The sequence below is a fragment of the Diuraphis noxia genome, unplaced genomic scaffold (assembly GCF_037042655.1).
Source record: "Diuraphis noxia isolate RWA-SAM2 unplaced genomic scaffold, SU_Dnox_SAM2 contig0004, whole genome shotgun sequence".
NCBI classification, from domain to species: Eukaryota; Metazoa; Arthropoda; class Insecta; order Hemiptera; family Aphididae; genus Diuraphis; species Diuraphis noxia.
This window is the reverse complement of record NW_028301714.1, coordinates 5,351,778-5,368,908: the sequence shown is the minus strand read 5'-3', so window position 1 is coordinate 5,368,908 and position 17,131 is coordinate 5,351,778. Positions and strand designations below refer to the sequence as shown.

The 17,131-nt window shown below is 29.3% G+C and overlaps 1 protein-coding gene across 9 annotated transcripts in view; it reads left to right on the top strand.

The window, feature by feature from the left end:
* The window catches only part of LOC107165232 (limbic system-associated membrane protein-like), a 475,565-nt gene that overhangs the window by 22,893 nt on the left and 435,541 nt on the right, over positions 1–17,131 (top strand). For 2 of the 9 annotated variants that reach the window (XM_089227112.1, XM_089227116.1), the window contains exon 2: positions 522–592. The exons of the other annotated variants lie outside the window; for them this stretch is intronic. The gene's annotated coding sequence lies outside the window, so the exon portion shown is untranslated. The remainder of the gene's footprint in view (positions 1–521; positions 593–17,131) is intronic. 9 annotated transcript variants of the gene reach the window in all.

Here is a 17,131-nt window from a genome sequence, read left to right as displayed (position 1 = left end):
ATATGTGTCCTGAATTTAAGTTTAACGTTACCTATAATATTATTATGATATGATGCACGAGGTTTATTTTATCAAGATTGGTAGGTAGGTATACATAATAAAATATAATAATATAATGATATTATTTTACGTCGGGCCACCTTATTCGTGCAGTCGAACAATGTTATTTTTTATCATTATTATTCTGTTGTATTTTTCAATAGTAATTTGTTTGATGTCACTACGGGCCGTACAGATTTATCTATCTAGGCGTGCGTATAGGTTGCAGACACTTGCGTGAGTAAATAAAAAGAATAATACGAAGCGGTCCGACAGAACGAGAAGGATCGTGTACAACTTACTGAAAGAAAGGAAAGGCCTCCGGAACCGGGTACCGTTTTAAAATATTCAGAAAAATCTTTTGGCACGGCGCCAACGGCACTAATGAATCGAAAAAATAAAGGTTTTTTTTTGACAATAGACGAACAACCCGTAACGTAAATAAATTACCTGGACCTGAGAACGTTTCTTTACTTATCTAGATTGGTGACTTTTCAACGGAGGACGAGAAAAAAACAAAGTGGAAGCAGCGAGGAAAGAAAAATTGAAAAAGGTAAAACGATTTTATATTTCCTTTACTCCGCCACCGCTTCATCAGGAGAACGAGTGATGCGCGACGATCGCCACTGCTGGCCAAATTCGCAGGAAAATAAACCTAGTCACGCATATTTTGGCAACTTTTAATTTTAATATTTTTTGTAGATAGACAGTGTTAAATTGTTACAAGGTCGATCGTCGTCTGAGATAGCGGTTTCGAGTACGAGGTGTATGAACAGACGACGTTATTTTATGAGATCATGAAAAACGTAAACGCTTACGCATTAGTACATTACTCAATTAACGTGTCTTATCATATTTCATGGGAGCTCAATTTCTCGGACGCTAAACTGTCATAAAAAAAATAAACAGTTATTCAAATAATAAAAAATGTAAATACAGTAGGTACTTGCAACACAGATGTTGTTTTCAAAGTAGATAATAATCCTCTTCATCGTTTGGAATCAGGAATTTATTGATGAAAAATAAATATTATATTCTGTATAAATCGTACCTTACAGTGGAAAAACGCTGTTGACATAGGTAATAATTTTATGAATAATGATTACGAAATATAATCAAAAAATATTATAGTATGGTGAGTGAGACAATATTTTGCTGACTGCTTAGAAACATAAGATAAGAACTAAAACTAATTTTCACGACAACTAACTAATGATAAATATCTCCAAATGGTAACTCAGTGAAAAAATTAGCTCTTTTAAAATGTATTAACATTCATAACTAAATGTAAAAAAAACCATTATAAGATGACAGATAATATGGTTAACGCTAAAATTTTAAATTTAATTTAGTGAATAATATTAACTTAACCCATTAAAAGAAAAAATTTGTGATTTTTTTCGATTACGTACCACCTGTGTATGACACTCACACACCAAATACGAGAGTGTCTTTGCTTCGTATTTTCATGATTCAAACAAATTTTTTTTTATAAACGAAATTTTAAATATAAAACACCAATCGTTCGATCATAAGTTAGGTAGTTCATTGAAATATCCGTTGAAAACTAAATAATAGAATTTTCTAGGATAAAAATATTGACTAAATTTTAGTCGATCAATCAAAATCTATGTGGTCTAAATCTTACAGTTTCGCTATACCTGCAACTTCATTTTTTATATTTTTTTAGTTTCTTGCTTTCTGAAGTGATCGTTATGCATTTTTATCTGCTCGTGTATGAGTTTAATGTTGTGATGTCATCTTCCACTGCTGTTGAAAAATGAACAGTTAATTTGATCAGGTAGTTATGATCACTGTCTTCTTACAGATACGTTCAAAATGTAGATATATTGTTATGTTTATCTGTGGCACACCGATAACTGACTAGTCATCAAAATATCGTCACATCTTAGCCTATGATATTTTTCTCCTTGATATGTGCAGGCCAAAAGTGCTGCTCTCTTGACAATAATATATCTAAGTGTTTGTGGGAATGAGAGAAGAAAAAACATTAAATTTTCTGTGTAAACAGTACTTTACAATATTACATTTAGAAGGCTATTTATACCTATACTGTTATACCGGACAAGCGGTATATGGATCATAATATGCATCAAAAACATTTCGTGGGTAAAACGTATAAATTTCACAACATCCTATGTGCTTTACCTACGTTTCACTTTATATATATTTATTTCATACACCTTATTTATTTTCATCTTAAGTCCTGCAGCAGTGATAGTGCAGTTAAGAATAAATAAATAAAACCAAGAACTGGTATTTATCATTTCGTATCCGAAATTTTTTCCAAACAAACGAGTCGTCGCTGTAGCCGTCGTAATAATATGAGACATGTATTTCCGAGTCTTTTTCAATTCCAGACACGGAAAGATAAATTTATGTGTTCAAATCCACATGAACGTACAAAGCTTGATCATCGCATTGTCAAAATTGTAACTAGATTTGATGTGAAATCAATAATATTCGGAAATTCTTAGAAATATTAACTCCACATTGTCAGCAATGAAAATAAAAAGTAACGATGACAGCGTTGGAGCGCTCGTAGCTACCGAAAATACAATTTAAAGACAATGCTATTATATCATATTATTTTCTTTTTGTACGTTTGGCCATCATAAACGGAGTATTTATAGATTTTCCCACACTGTCAATAGAAAAGCACTGATACGATATAACATTATTCAATGCGTTACCCTGTAGAATGTAGCTAGACCGTATATAGTTATATCGCACCACCTGGCACCGGCGTATAGAATGCATTAGGATGTGAAAGCCATTCAATAATTGATATTATTATGCCATGGTAAAACCCTAACACCTCGACTTTGGAATTAAATTACATATTATATAAATTTTTGCAATTTAAACATTTAAAGAAGTCATTTTTCAAACTATCAAAATACCTATCCGCTTTTTATTTGTTCAATCATACAATTGTTGAATCTGCGTAACATTTTTGAAATTAGTGATTTTAAAATGTTTTTAACATTTTTCTAATGAGGGTTATTTTCTTGATTAAAAAAAAAAAATTGTTTAATACATAATATATATTTCAGCAAATAGGCAGTATAGAATATTGAATTAATATATTTATATTTTTTATATAAATATTTGAAATTTATTTACGAGTCTTTTAACTCCTGCACTCATCTAAACTTACATAATACCTGCGCATTCAACATTTTTTCTATTAATATGTTTTAATAGTTTTTCTGTTTCTGCTTATGAAATTCAGCATGATATATTATGTTAGGTATTTTAACAGATGTACAATAAGTAACTATGATAAAACATAATATAACAATTTTATTTATTTATTTATTTTATTTAATGTCATGTTATATACATATGAATACTGGGCCCCACTGAGATGACTCGTGTATATATGCATTTTTTTTTTCAAAACTAAAAATATGGTTATAGCTAATTAATGTATGCAATTAAATTGAATAGTCAACATACGATATTGTATATAAGACCCTCGTGATGTATAAGTTACATAAATTGTAAACTTAAAGTTCACTCTCGCTGTACGGTCGACATGTTTGGTAACAAATAATTCATCTATTTTAAACCTAACTATAATTGTTAACTGTGCGTTATTATTATGTGGTGCTTATTGTATGATAATATTATACTTCACTTAAAATTCGTAGAACGTCGTAATATGTGAAACTATATATAATAATTATTAATATACCTTAGTACCTATCACAAATGTTTCCTATCAGTACTAATTAACTAATTAATATTATTCACATTCAAAAATTGGGACACCCATAAGTATTAACTTTTATCAAACAAACAAAATAATTGTAAGAAAAATTTGCACACAAGAGAAAAGTTATAAAGTTATATACAGGTGACAGTAAGCATAGGTTCAGATTATTAAAGAAAAAAATGGGAGCTGTGGTTGGGAGAAAAAAATAAATTATCAACATTTATATTTTATGATTATAGGGCCGGTGCCATACAATAAAATATAACAGTTATTTGCACCGTAAATGTATGTATTTTTAATCAACCATTTAAAAAGTCAGGTGACGTTGAAAGGAACATTGCATGTTTAAGTAAATAATAAAATCAATTAATATTATTAAACCAGAATTCAGAATAGGAGTGTCATATTAAAAACATATGATCGATTTTGTTTAATGTAAATTAAATAAAAAATGTTAAACATTTAACGATAGATTAAATATTATTTAGTATTGTTACATATAACAGAACGAATTTTTTATTTTTATTTTAAAAATTCCACGAGATTATTCAAGATAAAACATTTAACGATGATTTCGAAAACTATAGAAAAATCTACAAAACAACATAATATTATCATCGAGAACTCAGTAAGCGTGAATTAAGTGAATTTTTTCAGTCTGTACTGTAATAAAAATATAATATATTTTATCTATATTTATTGTGGTATTTCTGAAAAATCGTTTAGTTTTTATGAGAATAGTCCAATAGTTTACGAAGTCATTAAATCAATCTCAACTCAAGACATAAACGGGTAAAATTGGAAATTTATTGATCATTTTTGAAATCATGGTTATGAATGACGTATGACTAACCTAATCTGTAACTATAAAGTGGTAAAAATTGAGAAACTTTTAATAAATCTAGTATATCTATAGAGCTTTAATAATTAATATTATACTGCTATTTTTTATCTTCTATAAATGTTTGCTGTCAGGTTTTTTAAATAACAATAATATTATGTTAGATTGTACTACAATATTATTTTTATGAATCGCTATAGACGGTGTCTAATTTATATGGAATTAACTGAACATTGCTGTTTGTTAGATAACGTTTCTAAATTTAATTCACATTAAGTCAAATCTTTCACGCAGTACTCTTTATCAGCTATTACAACGCATTTTTTGCATTTCATATGATATATTTGTATCTTCATTGATAAGACTCGGAAGGAAAAAATATACTAACGGAATTATGATAAACAGAGTGTTTGCACGTTAAGCGTACAACAATGCTCAAACAAATTTCAATTATATTAAATTGTCCTCTAGGCGAAAAGAATAAAGTTTGCGAGTTTTTTTCGCGGTTTATCTTAATACAGATATAGTGGAGGGACACAACAAATTTCTTTTGATATTATTACACTGGAGTTGTAAAATTATTACATAAAAATACTGTAAAATGTCAAACTGGGGATTTTGCAATAAGACGAGAAAAAAATTATTCGTGGAAAAACTTTTAGACTTATTGCGACTAATTTTTCAGTGGAAAACGCATATAGATACATCTGACTGATCACCTAACATAAAAACGGGCGTTTGAGATGATGTCACGTGCGTTAAGAAAGTATAACTTTTTTTTGGAAATACGTCAACACAATTGTGAATAGATCCTACATGGATATATCCTGTTCGTTCAGATGTTACCAGAAAATCGATTTCGAACACCTTTTGACTGACAAGTGAATTGGAAATAAATAATATTGTTTTTGGCTTGGAACATTCAAAAAATCTTTGAACTGTAGTTTACAACCAAATCAAAACCTTAAGTTGGGTCTCTAACCGAATAGCTTAAAATAAAACGATTTAAAGAATAGAGTGAATACCTGATATTATCTTAAAAAAATTTTATGTCCTATTTTAAATAAGATAATAACCGTTACCGACGATATATTATGTTCCAGGAGTATAGACTTTTTTGTGTTTTATGAATTAAATAATTTTTATAATTATTAATTTATTCTCTGGACATTTTAATATCAATAATTATGACTATCAGCGTTATTTATCAGCATGACTAGTCGTAAATTGGGTCATATTTTCCAAAAATATATTTTAGTAACCAAATTATCAATAACGTTCAATTTTGTGATTATGAAATATATATAAACGCACATAGATGTATACATTAAATATTTTTAATAATAATAATATATAAAAAAAATATTAACACTAACATATTCTTCGTTTATGACCGGCTTTATTGATTTTTATGAGTATCGATAGTTTAGAGAGATAAAACAAATTTTACTCTATTAATGTGCATCACGTTTTACCAAAAATACTTGCATCAAATGCCAAATGGAATGCAACGACTTTACGTTTAAAAATGTTCTCTGGAGCAGTTGAGAATAAAATTACACCTGAAATAAAAAGAAAAAAGAAAAGAAAACTGTTTAATTTTTATAGCCGAAATATCGTAAAAAACCGATTTATTAAAACATCCACCATTATAGGTATAGGTATCATAGTTAAATAGTTCAACCCTGAATGGATTTTTTGAACGACCCGATTTCGAGTTTTTGCTGTATATATACACCCTAAGTGTACAAAAGTTTGTTGGATGAGTGAACACCACTGCAATTCCGAAAGTATTCCAAAAACCCCAATCGATCGAATCGAATTTAAATTCCTAGGGTTGGGTGATGGTTTATATTTTCTCCTCCAACGAAAACTACAGTTTAAGTCGAAGACGACGACGTACATACTCTGTTGAAGAAGTTGGTTCGTATTAACATGTGTAAAAAAAATCATAGGCAGGACCATAAATTCATTATTAAATGTAACAAAAGCGGGTAAGTGGGTATCGCTCTGATGTACATTGGGGGTGGGGTGGACCTCTGACTAGGGTAGGTTAAATTTGAATGCAATTATAGATATCATTGTATACTAAAAACGATTCTGAACCAAGACGGTTTATCTGTCTAGGATATATTATAGATTATTAAAATTTTTCAAATCTTAGATTTAAAAAGAACATTTTTTATGAATTTCTAGCTTAAAATAATTTACGAATTTTCATGATTTTTACGTATGTTGTCAAAATCTAAATTCAAATGCTTATAAAAAAAAATTGTGACTATATATTTTTAATATTTTTCAACTGTTAAATTACAATGCGTTAAGGGCCTTGTATTTAGTTTTCAAATCTTAGATCTAAAAAGAAAAACTTTTATGAATTCCTATCTAAGATAATTTGAAAATTGCCGTAAATTTTTACGTATGAAGTCAATATTTGAACTTCAAATGCTAATAAAAAAAAAAATTGTGCCTATGTATTCTTATAATTTTTCAATCACTAAAAGAATAACTTATGAGAAACTTTGTATTAAATTTTCAAGTATTTTGATTGGGCCAAACAAATTTTACCGACACTTCAAAAAAAAATTTTCAGTTGTCTATAAATACCTCAAAAAAGTCGAAATATTTTGAAAATTAAATCATGTAAATAAAATGTCAATCTAAATAACTGGTAAAATTTTTATGTATCTACGACTTATACTTCTTGAATAATAACAAATGTTTAAAATCGTTTGAGGATAAATCGTTATCGTTACGCTATTTCGTAAAAATTAAAAATATTATAATATAATTAAATTATATATTATAGATTACACTAACATAAACATTTGGTGAAAATTTCAAGTATTTACAGTGATTAGTTTTTGAATTACAACCATATAAAACATCGATTTGGTCGAAAACTGGTTTGGCGTAAAAATTCCCGTTTTTCTATCATTTTTTTTTTTTGTTTTTCTCGATTTTTTTGAAACTATTGGAAAATGTTTACTTTTGACCTCTATAATGCACACAGGATATTCACTTTAACATCGGAAACCACCCCCAAAGTATTGAAGAATTATTTCGACTAGTTATGCTGTACACAGACACAACAACAAACAAACAAAAAACACACATTATTGTAAAATCAATACATTCATCACTTCGTTCAGAATCTAAAAAAAAAAAATAAATACACATCCAACAATATTTCATTACGATGTTCTAAGATTATTTTTCTTAATATCCAAAATTATTTTATGTGAATGATAGTCACCTCTATACCAAGAACTTCCACACTGCACTGTTAATCTTTTTCAAAGTTATATAACTGACCTAGAAAATTATATTTTGCACTGCCTAATACGGAAAATTGTCTTTTGGTAGAGAAGTTACACGTAAAATACATGAAAAATGTTTACATTTGTTTTCGTTTTGATTTTGAACATTTTATAATCTCTAAAACTTTAAGACTTTTTTAGAAAGGTCGCAAGTAGATTGCATTAACAGTTCAAGTATATCAATGAATGTATTTGTTTTTAAAAGTTTTATAAACGTCTTCAATAGACGCTTACATTAATTTGTTTGCACATATTATACGTATACTTTTGATAGTTCAAGTTCATAAAGTGTTCAAATAATATGTTAAAATATCGAATTTTCGAGATTTTTTCATTTTATATATTAAGACAAATAGCATATTAATTTTTAAACTATTTTGATAATTTTTTTTTTTTTTTTAAATAAATTTACAATCTATACCTTAGGCACAATGAGTAAATGTGAAATAGAATATATTATATAAGGTATCAAAACAATTAATATTAATAATAAAAAGAGTTTACAATAAATTATATAGGTAGTACATGTTACATTTGATGAGAGCAGTCACCCATTAATGACACTCTCGCATTTTGATAATTAAAAATATAAATTGATGTGGAAAATATTATATTTTTTAAGAATAAAAATCGGCACCCGCCAAAATTGTCGCACTTGGGAAATATATTGTCTACCGTTCACGTAGGAACGACATCATTTCCAAACCTTAAAAATGACCACTAAATCATAATATTATTATAGTATTATTGTTGTTGTGGTCTAATATCATAACAAAAAATGAATTAAACAATCAATTACTGCATTGGAAAAAAAAAGTCCACAAAAACAAAAGTGATATCGCCAAATCAGTCCTAACTAAATAACTCTGTTGTTGTGGAGAACGACTGTCATTGTGTCGCAAAACGAGAGAAAAAAAATGGAAATAAAATTATGTAGGTATGTTATTATTTTTGCGTTTTTGTTTTGCGGACAGTTAATTTCGTAAAATAACTTCACTGCCTTAGCTGCAGGAGCGTTTATATATTATTGTAATGTGGATTTTATTCACGCTAATGTGGTGCACGCGTATCGCATGGACTTTGACGTTACGGGTTCTCATTTATCATTTCGTGTACTTTGACCGCAGCTTACATTATAGTCGCGAATGTAAAAAAGCGGGTAAGTGGATGTCGCTCTGCTGTACATTAGGTGGTGGGGTGGAACTCTGATTAGGGTAGGTTATATTTGAATGCAATGATAGGTATCATTTTATACGAAAAACGATTCTGAACGGAGATGATTTGTCAGTCTAGGATATATTATATTTAAATATTGTCATATATTCTATTTTGAAACAAATATTTTATTTTTCAATTAAGACGCATTTTGCATAAGACATGGTTAATCAATTAGTGTAGTTATCATGCAGTTATTATAATTCATAATACCCTATATTATCATAGATATACATATAACTGGTTTGAGGATAAATCGTTATCGTTACGCGATTTCATAAAAATATAAAACTCAAACCCTCAAAATATTTTTCCTATAATGACGTTTCAAATTTTCTCTATAGCTATTTGAAGCAAAACTTATGGAAAACTTAGTGTTGAATTTTATAACCTTTAGATATAAATACAAACAATATTATGAATTTTGAACTACAAAATAATTTGCAAATATTCATGGTTTTGACGAATTTTTGTCAAAATTTCAGTGGTCTATAAATATCTCAAAAAAAGTCAAAACATTTTGAAAATTAAACTGTATATAGATAACACTAACATAAACATTTGGTGAACATTTCAAGTATTTACAGTGATTAGTTTTTGAATTATAATCATATAAAAAAATCGATTTTTTTGAAAACTGTTGGAAAATTTTAACTTTTGACCTCTATTATGTACCAAGGATATTCATTTTTACATCGAAAACCACCCCCAAAGTTTGAAATTGAAGCATTATTTTGACTAGTTATGCTGTAAACAGACACAAAAAAAAAACAAGCAATCCCTACCACCGCATACTATTATAATACCGGTATATAATTCGTCGTATGATTATTTGAATCCGTAATAATAAACTAAACGATTTGACCCCCACTGTCCGGAAAAAATCATAATAGTTTTTTTTTCATCAGTATACAATGCAGTGACTTGACCATACAAGATTGTAAGAATATAACATATTATTATTTAATATGATAATCGAAGTTATCCTTTTGATATAGGTGAATTATTAATGTGCCGCCTTGATCGCAAAATTCGTTGGATACTTATTTGCTAAATGCATTTCTTAAACGTCATGTGCATATACGCGCAGTGTGTATGCTCATATCGGATAGGTCGATTTTCGATTTCTTCAATGGGTTTTACTAGTAAAGCAAGCTATTGATGTGCAAAAATGCGAGTGATTGAATATCTCGTAACCTGGGTTCCGTTCAAAACCGGAATTTGAATGCAATGATAATATTATGTATCGCTGCTTTCAAATTGAATATACGACGACCACAATAATAATGCCTGGCCACTATATGTATTGACCTACTGCGTGTGAGAACAGCATCTGACCGACCATCTTTGTGTCGTGATTTTTATTTTATATCCTTTAAATTTTCATTTTGTATTTTTACAGCCACGTGTATCGAACCAGATCGAGAACCATTTAAAATATTTACTGCGAATACATTTTATGATTTATTTTAAACTTTGAATTAATCTAAGTGTATTTATTTACTATGTAAAATATTCATATTTGTATATTATTAAACGTTTTGGACACATTAAAAATTACAAAAATTATTGATAAATAATGATGACAATTTAAACGGAAGATTTTATTAAAAAGTGTGTCTGATTTTATTCAAAACAATAAAAATTTCAGTATGAAGTGATCGTATTAAATAATTTAGATTTTAGTGTCATATCAGTTGAGTCAAAATTACTTTAAAAAAATTAAGACTGCCTAAGTATTGGGTAACCTAATTAAAAGTACTTATACCAAATCTAAATAAACGTAAATAGTTTCCAGAGAGAGTTTCTAAAAACTAATGTTCACGATTGGTAAAACAGTTGTGTTGTGCTCTCAAACTTTTTAAAAAACCATAAAAATGAAATCTAAATCAAACACTAATATTTCGAGGTGAAATTAAGTCTTTTCAATGCTTACGATATATACAATTCTAAAGAGTTATATGTTCATACCGATTCAATTTAATGTAATAACATCAAGCAATATACATTATCTAAGGTAACGATATAATGTACGCTATCCCGATTTAAAAATATTGCTACATTAAATGTAGCTTTTATATTATGTATGTTATAGGTAAATTATAAAACCTTCATTGAACCATATATTGAAGATTTATTGTTATGGTTTCAGCAGAAAATAGTAAAATGATGGATTCCAAACGGCACGTATAATATTATACATAAAATATAACATAGTGTGTTTCGACTTATTTTACAGTAACTTTATTTACGGTTGAATAAGTTAAAAATATTGTGGTAAAATAATAAACCAGTCATATCATATTATTATTATGAGATAAAAATGAAAAAAAAAACAAAACGTATTATACCAATCGCCATAAATTTCAATAATAAACCTATAACAGTTATAATCTATAATGGTTATAATAACATTATTGTGGATGTTTGAAAGTTCGCTGGAGGCACACTGAATCGCATAAAAAAAAAAAAAAATCTAAAAAAGGAAACCTGATATACAACATGTAAAGGAAACCCTCAAATTGGTAACGAAATTATTGTGAATAGCTTTCGTCTTGTGCACTGCAGTTGGTTATGATAAAATGTCGATTTGCAAAAAAACGTTAGACGAAACATAAACTTCATAATTCGTATGGATTTAATCGCTTAATTTACTGAGTTTAGTACAAAACGTATTAACTTCAGACCACGTACGACGCACCCACACATACCTACCTGTCTTGTTGTTGATAGCTGGCGTTAATCTTTGATAGTTTGTATACAGTCTACCCGGGAATTCAAAGGGTGTCATAAACACAATATTTTGAGCCATTACATTCTGTAAACGCTCCAGTGCCAAGTTATAAGCAAAAGGCTGTCGGTGGGGTATCAACTGTGATGTTTGTGACTACTATTGTGATACAATATTATATCATGCGTTTGTCTTACTGCTCTATAGACAGCCGTCGATATGATATTATTTAATTGATCATAATATTCAATAGGTACAGGTGAAAATTTTTTCAACAAATAATTACCATTAAAATAAGTTATACCAGCGGAGCGAGATGTGCTGAGAGTGTGAATATAATTTTGCAATATATCACTGCAGGCGCAGTGAGTCTGTTGTCTTCCAGAAAATCTGTGTAAACGGTACGGAAATCGTTGGTGAAACTCGACGATCATAGTACGAGCAAAATGTTTTTTATTATTGATTAATTCAATTATTCATTATTATGGACGTAATTCTTATGAACTGACAAAGCATTTTATTTGGTCAACCTGGTCTAGTCAACATCTAAATCGATCGTTAAAATTAACTCGGATCTCAGCGAGCCTTGTTAGCTCAGTTGGTAGATTACGAGACTCTTGATCTCCAGAATCGTAAGCCTAAGAAGCGAGATGTGATCAAAATACAGGTTCAGAGAGTCCACTGTCTTCGAGATAATCGGAGAAAATTTTAGGTACGGTGGGCTATATTTTACGAGAGAAGCGACGATCATGGCATTGCTATGGTCCTAGAGATTTTGATTTGGTGATCATATTCTTTTATGATTGTTTCATACCTGAACAATAGTGTTTTTGTCCCGAAAATTGTGTTTGAATATTATTTCAAGTATCTTAGCTACTTTCTTACCTTTTAAACAGGAATGCCGCTATACTAGCCATTATACTAATGTACGTATGACTTAGCTACAGACAATGCAGTGAATTAAAACCGAATAGCGATACGGTAATATTGATAGTCATTTCGATTTTTAAAGTACAGACGTGGGATGGAAAAACACGTAGCCACAATCGTACTTCACCAAAGCCAACAGTGTTAACTTGAATGGTTCTAGAAAGAATCTTTAGCTCAGAGTGTATGAAGGCAGCGTTTAGTATATAACATGTTGTACTGCATTTCACTCTATATGGGTTATATACCACAAAGTGGCACCCAACCTGAGCGTCAAACCAACGATGTATGGTTCAGAACCCTTCCCCACAAATTAACAAATTACATTTATAATTTTAAAATTTGTTGTTCAAGAAATCTATAATATAGGTTAGGATAATATATAAACTGTAACCAATCCTCTCCCCCTAACAAGAAAAAAAAATAAAAATATTTTGCTGGCTAGGAGCTACGGTCTTACCTATGACCTAGAGATCAAGAGTCTCAAGCTCCACCAACTGACCGACCCGGGCTAGATGAGGTTTATAATCATTTGCTATTACAGCTGAATCAGGTTGAGAAAAAAAAGTCCATATGATTGTCAGTTTAAAAGGATTACATCTATAATATTTAAAACTCATACATTTCATACATTTTTTGAATTTTGTACTACCCTTAGAGCATACCAGCAAGGTATATGGGTTGGTCAAATTAAATTTTGATTCGATACAGTTTTTTTTTAGGTTTCGTATATTAATAACATTATATATTGAACAAATGCAATAAGTGTAAAATGTGTGGATGATTCGTTAACATAGAGTTAACAATTTTTTAATATTTAAATCAGGGCTTGGGGATAGTTAGTTTTTCGAGCATACCTACCTAACATTATCATCTTGGAATATTTGGCAAATAATTGTGAGACGATGATACATAAATATATATATACAAATATTTAGTTATTAGAATTTTCAATTATTATTTTAATTTTGAGATCTTCTCTTCCTTTACGCATACATTTCTTTTTTATCATTTACCAATAAAATAATAATAATTTGACTATATGGATCAATGAATTTGTATACTATTTTTTTTTTTTTAAATTTATATTGATATTGATATTCTAATTGTTTGTAACTTTTAAAGATAAAGTATCTTTTTGTCAAAAAAAAGATTGCATAATTATTTTATTGTTCGTTGATTATTTATGAATAAAGCTATATTTTTTCATTTCTTAAGAGAACATTAGTGAAATATTTCAACTTTTTTTCAAACTTATAAGCTTCTGACCCTAATTATAATTAAAAATATATTGTATAGCTAATAAAAATAAAGCTCGATAAGTAAAATTTATCACGGATAATGAGTAAAAATTGAGTGATTTTGACCTGTAGATATCAAACCAAATGAACTGCGTTGATTTTGCGTTTCGCACTCAGATAGGTAGATATTCTTAGTCAAAACTTAAACCTATGCCAACGAAATATGCCTTGAACGAAACTACACATGTATGAGATTTTCGTCGTGCTGACTAACGTTAAATATATTAAGATGTATCTACGACGTTAAAGAAATTATGTGATTTTTCGGGAACCCGAATTAAGGTTAAAAAAAATTAATGTGTTATCTCACCTTCTGTGGTACCAATTTTAGTGTTGGCTGAATGATTTTATTGAAAATCACAATATGTTTGTTCATGTTATATTTTACGTCTTTACAGATGCATATGAGATATGATCGTAATCTCAGTGGTAGACGTCGCATTACTGTAGCGAGACGGTCAAGGGGTTTATTAGTGTTATGTGTGGTTGGTGTTTTAAACAAGATGAAGACAGAAATCCAATATTGTAAATACGCGCAGCTATAGATAAATACACTTTAATACACGATGGCGGTGTGATATAATTTTATTTACTGCAAGAATTGGTACCAGTAATACGAACCAAAAATGGAACAAGGTATTAAAATGTTTTTCCCCTTTATTGTTGTATCCACGGTCTGTACTTCGAAGGTACAATAAGAGTATTAGGTAGCTAAAATATTTTTTTTCTTTATTTGAAAAAAACAAATTTACCTTAGGGACACAATAGTCTTATGTCAGCTATAATATAAGCTAAAAGCATGAATCAATTTGATTAAAAAATGATTGTAATTTATTTTATGTGAAAACAAAATATATGTTTTGATGGTTTTTCCTCTATTTTTAATATTATACACCAGTTTGAAATAGAAACATTTAATTCATTGGGCTCTGCCCAATTCATAGAAATTATATTATAATTATTTAAATTATATTTTAGACGAATCTAGGTAAAAACGTTCGTGCTAAAATTTTCACTCACTTTCAACAGTTCGCAATATTCTTACGGATAACGTATACTTAATGATAACGATAATTTTGATGATAACGATAACGATGATATTAGTAATGATACGACTTCGCACTCTACGAAAACCTTTAGTCTCCTTCCTTAGCGTCGTTCTCGTCGACGACGTTGGCCACACGCCAGTCTGTGAAAATAAGAACGAAAACCGTGGCGCCAGTCGCCCTCACGCCCACACGTCCTCTGACCGCCATTGTCCTGGCGGCATGCGTTTTTATTGTTTCAATTATATGTAATGGAAATTCATTACGGACGGCGCCCCCGAGCTCTGCGCGTATATTTTGTAGTACGATGACCATGCTGCATGATAACCAGACATACGCGGTATATGGTATGGTACAGGAACAGGCGATGGGGATGAGTCAACACGATAATATACGCTTCAGTGACCGCTAAATTTTAAGAACGACTTTTTCGGGGGAAAAAAACAAAATATTCAAAACAGTTCGTCTTGCAGGATTGTTACTATAATATATTATACCGTTATATAAGTGTACCTAATAATGTATAATATGGTTCTCAGAAAGTATTTTAGTCATCTGGCAACCGAGAAAGTTCACTGTTTTTCCATAATCATCTTCCACGACTTAAACACTGTTAAGGTCTTAAGGACATTATTTTTTTAAATTAATATAGCAGATCATAGTAATATACTAACTTCCGTGAATAATTAGAACTTATAATTTATTGTATTTTTTAAAGTTTTCATATTGAATATCATCATAAAATCTGTGTCATACCTTCGTGATATTGAGAATAGTGGATTTCTCGAACATTACCAATATCGGACAAAAATTTACTGAATTAACAAAACTAGTTTGATGGAGGTGGTTTTCAAACAATGCTCTGCCGGTTTTTCTCGACTATTAATAGTCAAGATATTTTGGAAAATGTGATCACATCGCGTCTTAAAACGAGTTTTGATTATATTTTGGAGATTAGACTGAGTACCACTCGATAGTTTTAATAACAGTTAAAGTCGTGTATAATATTGTAAAGTTTATAGTTCAGAAATTTACTTCTTAAATAAAACATGATATCTAAAACTAGGTCATGTTAAATTTTTAACGTGGAAAAACAACAATTGTTCTGTCAGAAACGAACAATTTAAAATAGGTCACAATATAATAGAGTGACGATATTATTATCTAAAACCAAAGAGTGTTCTTCTGTCCAAGTATCGGAGACATTATGCGATTGATTGGCCGAAGAAACGAGTGGATTAATAACCATAGATCGTTAGAATCGTGAAATTTCGTTTGCGATAATCGTTGCGTTATAATTTGTGAACTATAAAAAACCCTATGTAACTATATTATATTATCCTAACCAGAGAGGAACGATGCAGTGTGATCGAGACGAGTCCATCATGTTCTTTGGTGTGTAATTTGCAAATTTTCAGTAGGAAATATATTTTCCTGTTTTCCAATTTTTATGATATTATAATAATCTAAATTTATTTCAGTCAAATCAATTCACTATTACTACAATAAATTATATTAACAATATCAGATACGCCATCTAACTAAGCATAAGCTCGTATCTGGTATGCGAAATATAGTTATTCTGGTGCAAGAATAATTGTAACCATGTACTAGGTGTCTCGAAATTTTGATGTTGGCCTAGGTAAAATCAATCAATATTACGTCAAGATTTAATTGCAGCTAAGAAGTTATTTTTTATTTGAATTATATTTTAAAAAGTCATAACATCTCCATAGGTTACAGTTACAGTATTATACGTAGCTTTATTATTTTTATAAAAATTATTTAATAAGGTCAAAAGGTTGTACATTATGAATCGAATCGTAAAACGTTTGTACACTTGGAAACATAATGTTTTTCCCAGTATAGATTATTCTCTTAACTCTATACAAACAATATCTAAATAGACACATAAATCAAAAAAAAACTTTTCAGCTTTATAACATTAAACGTCTATACCATTATTGTT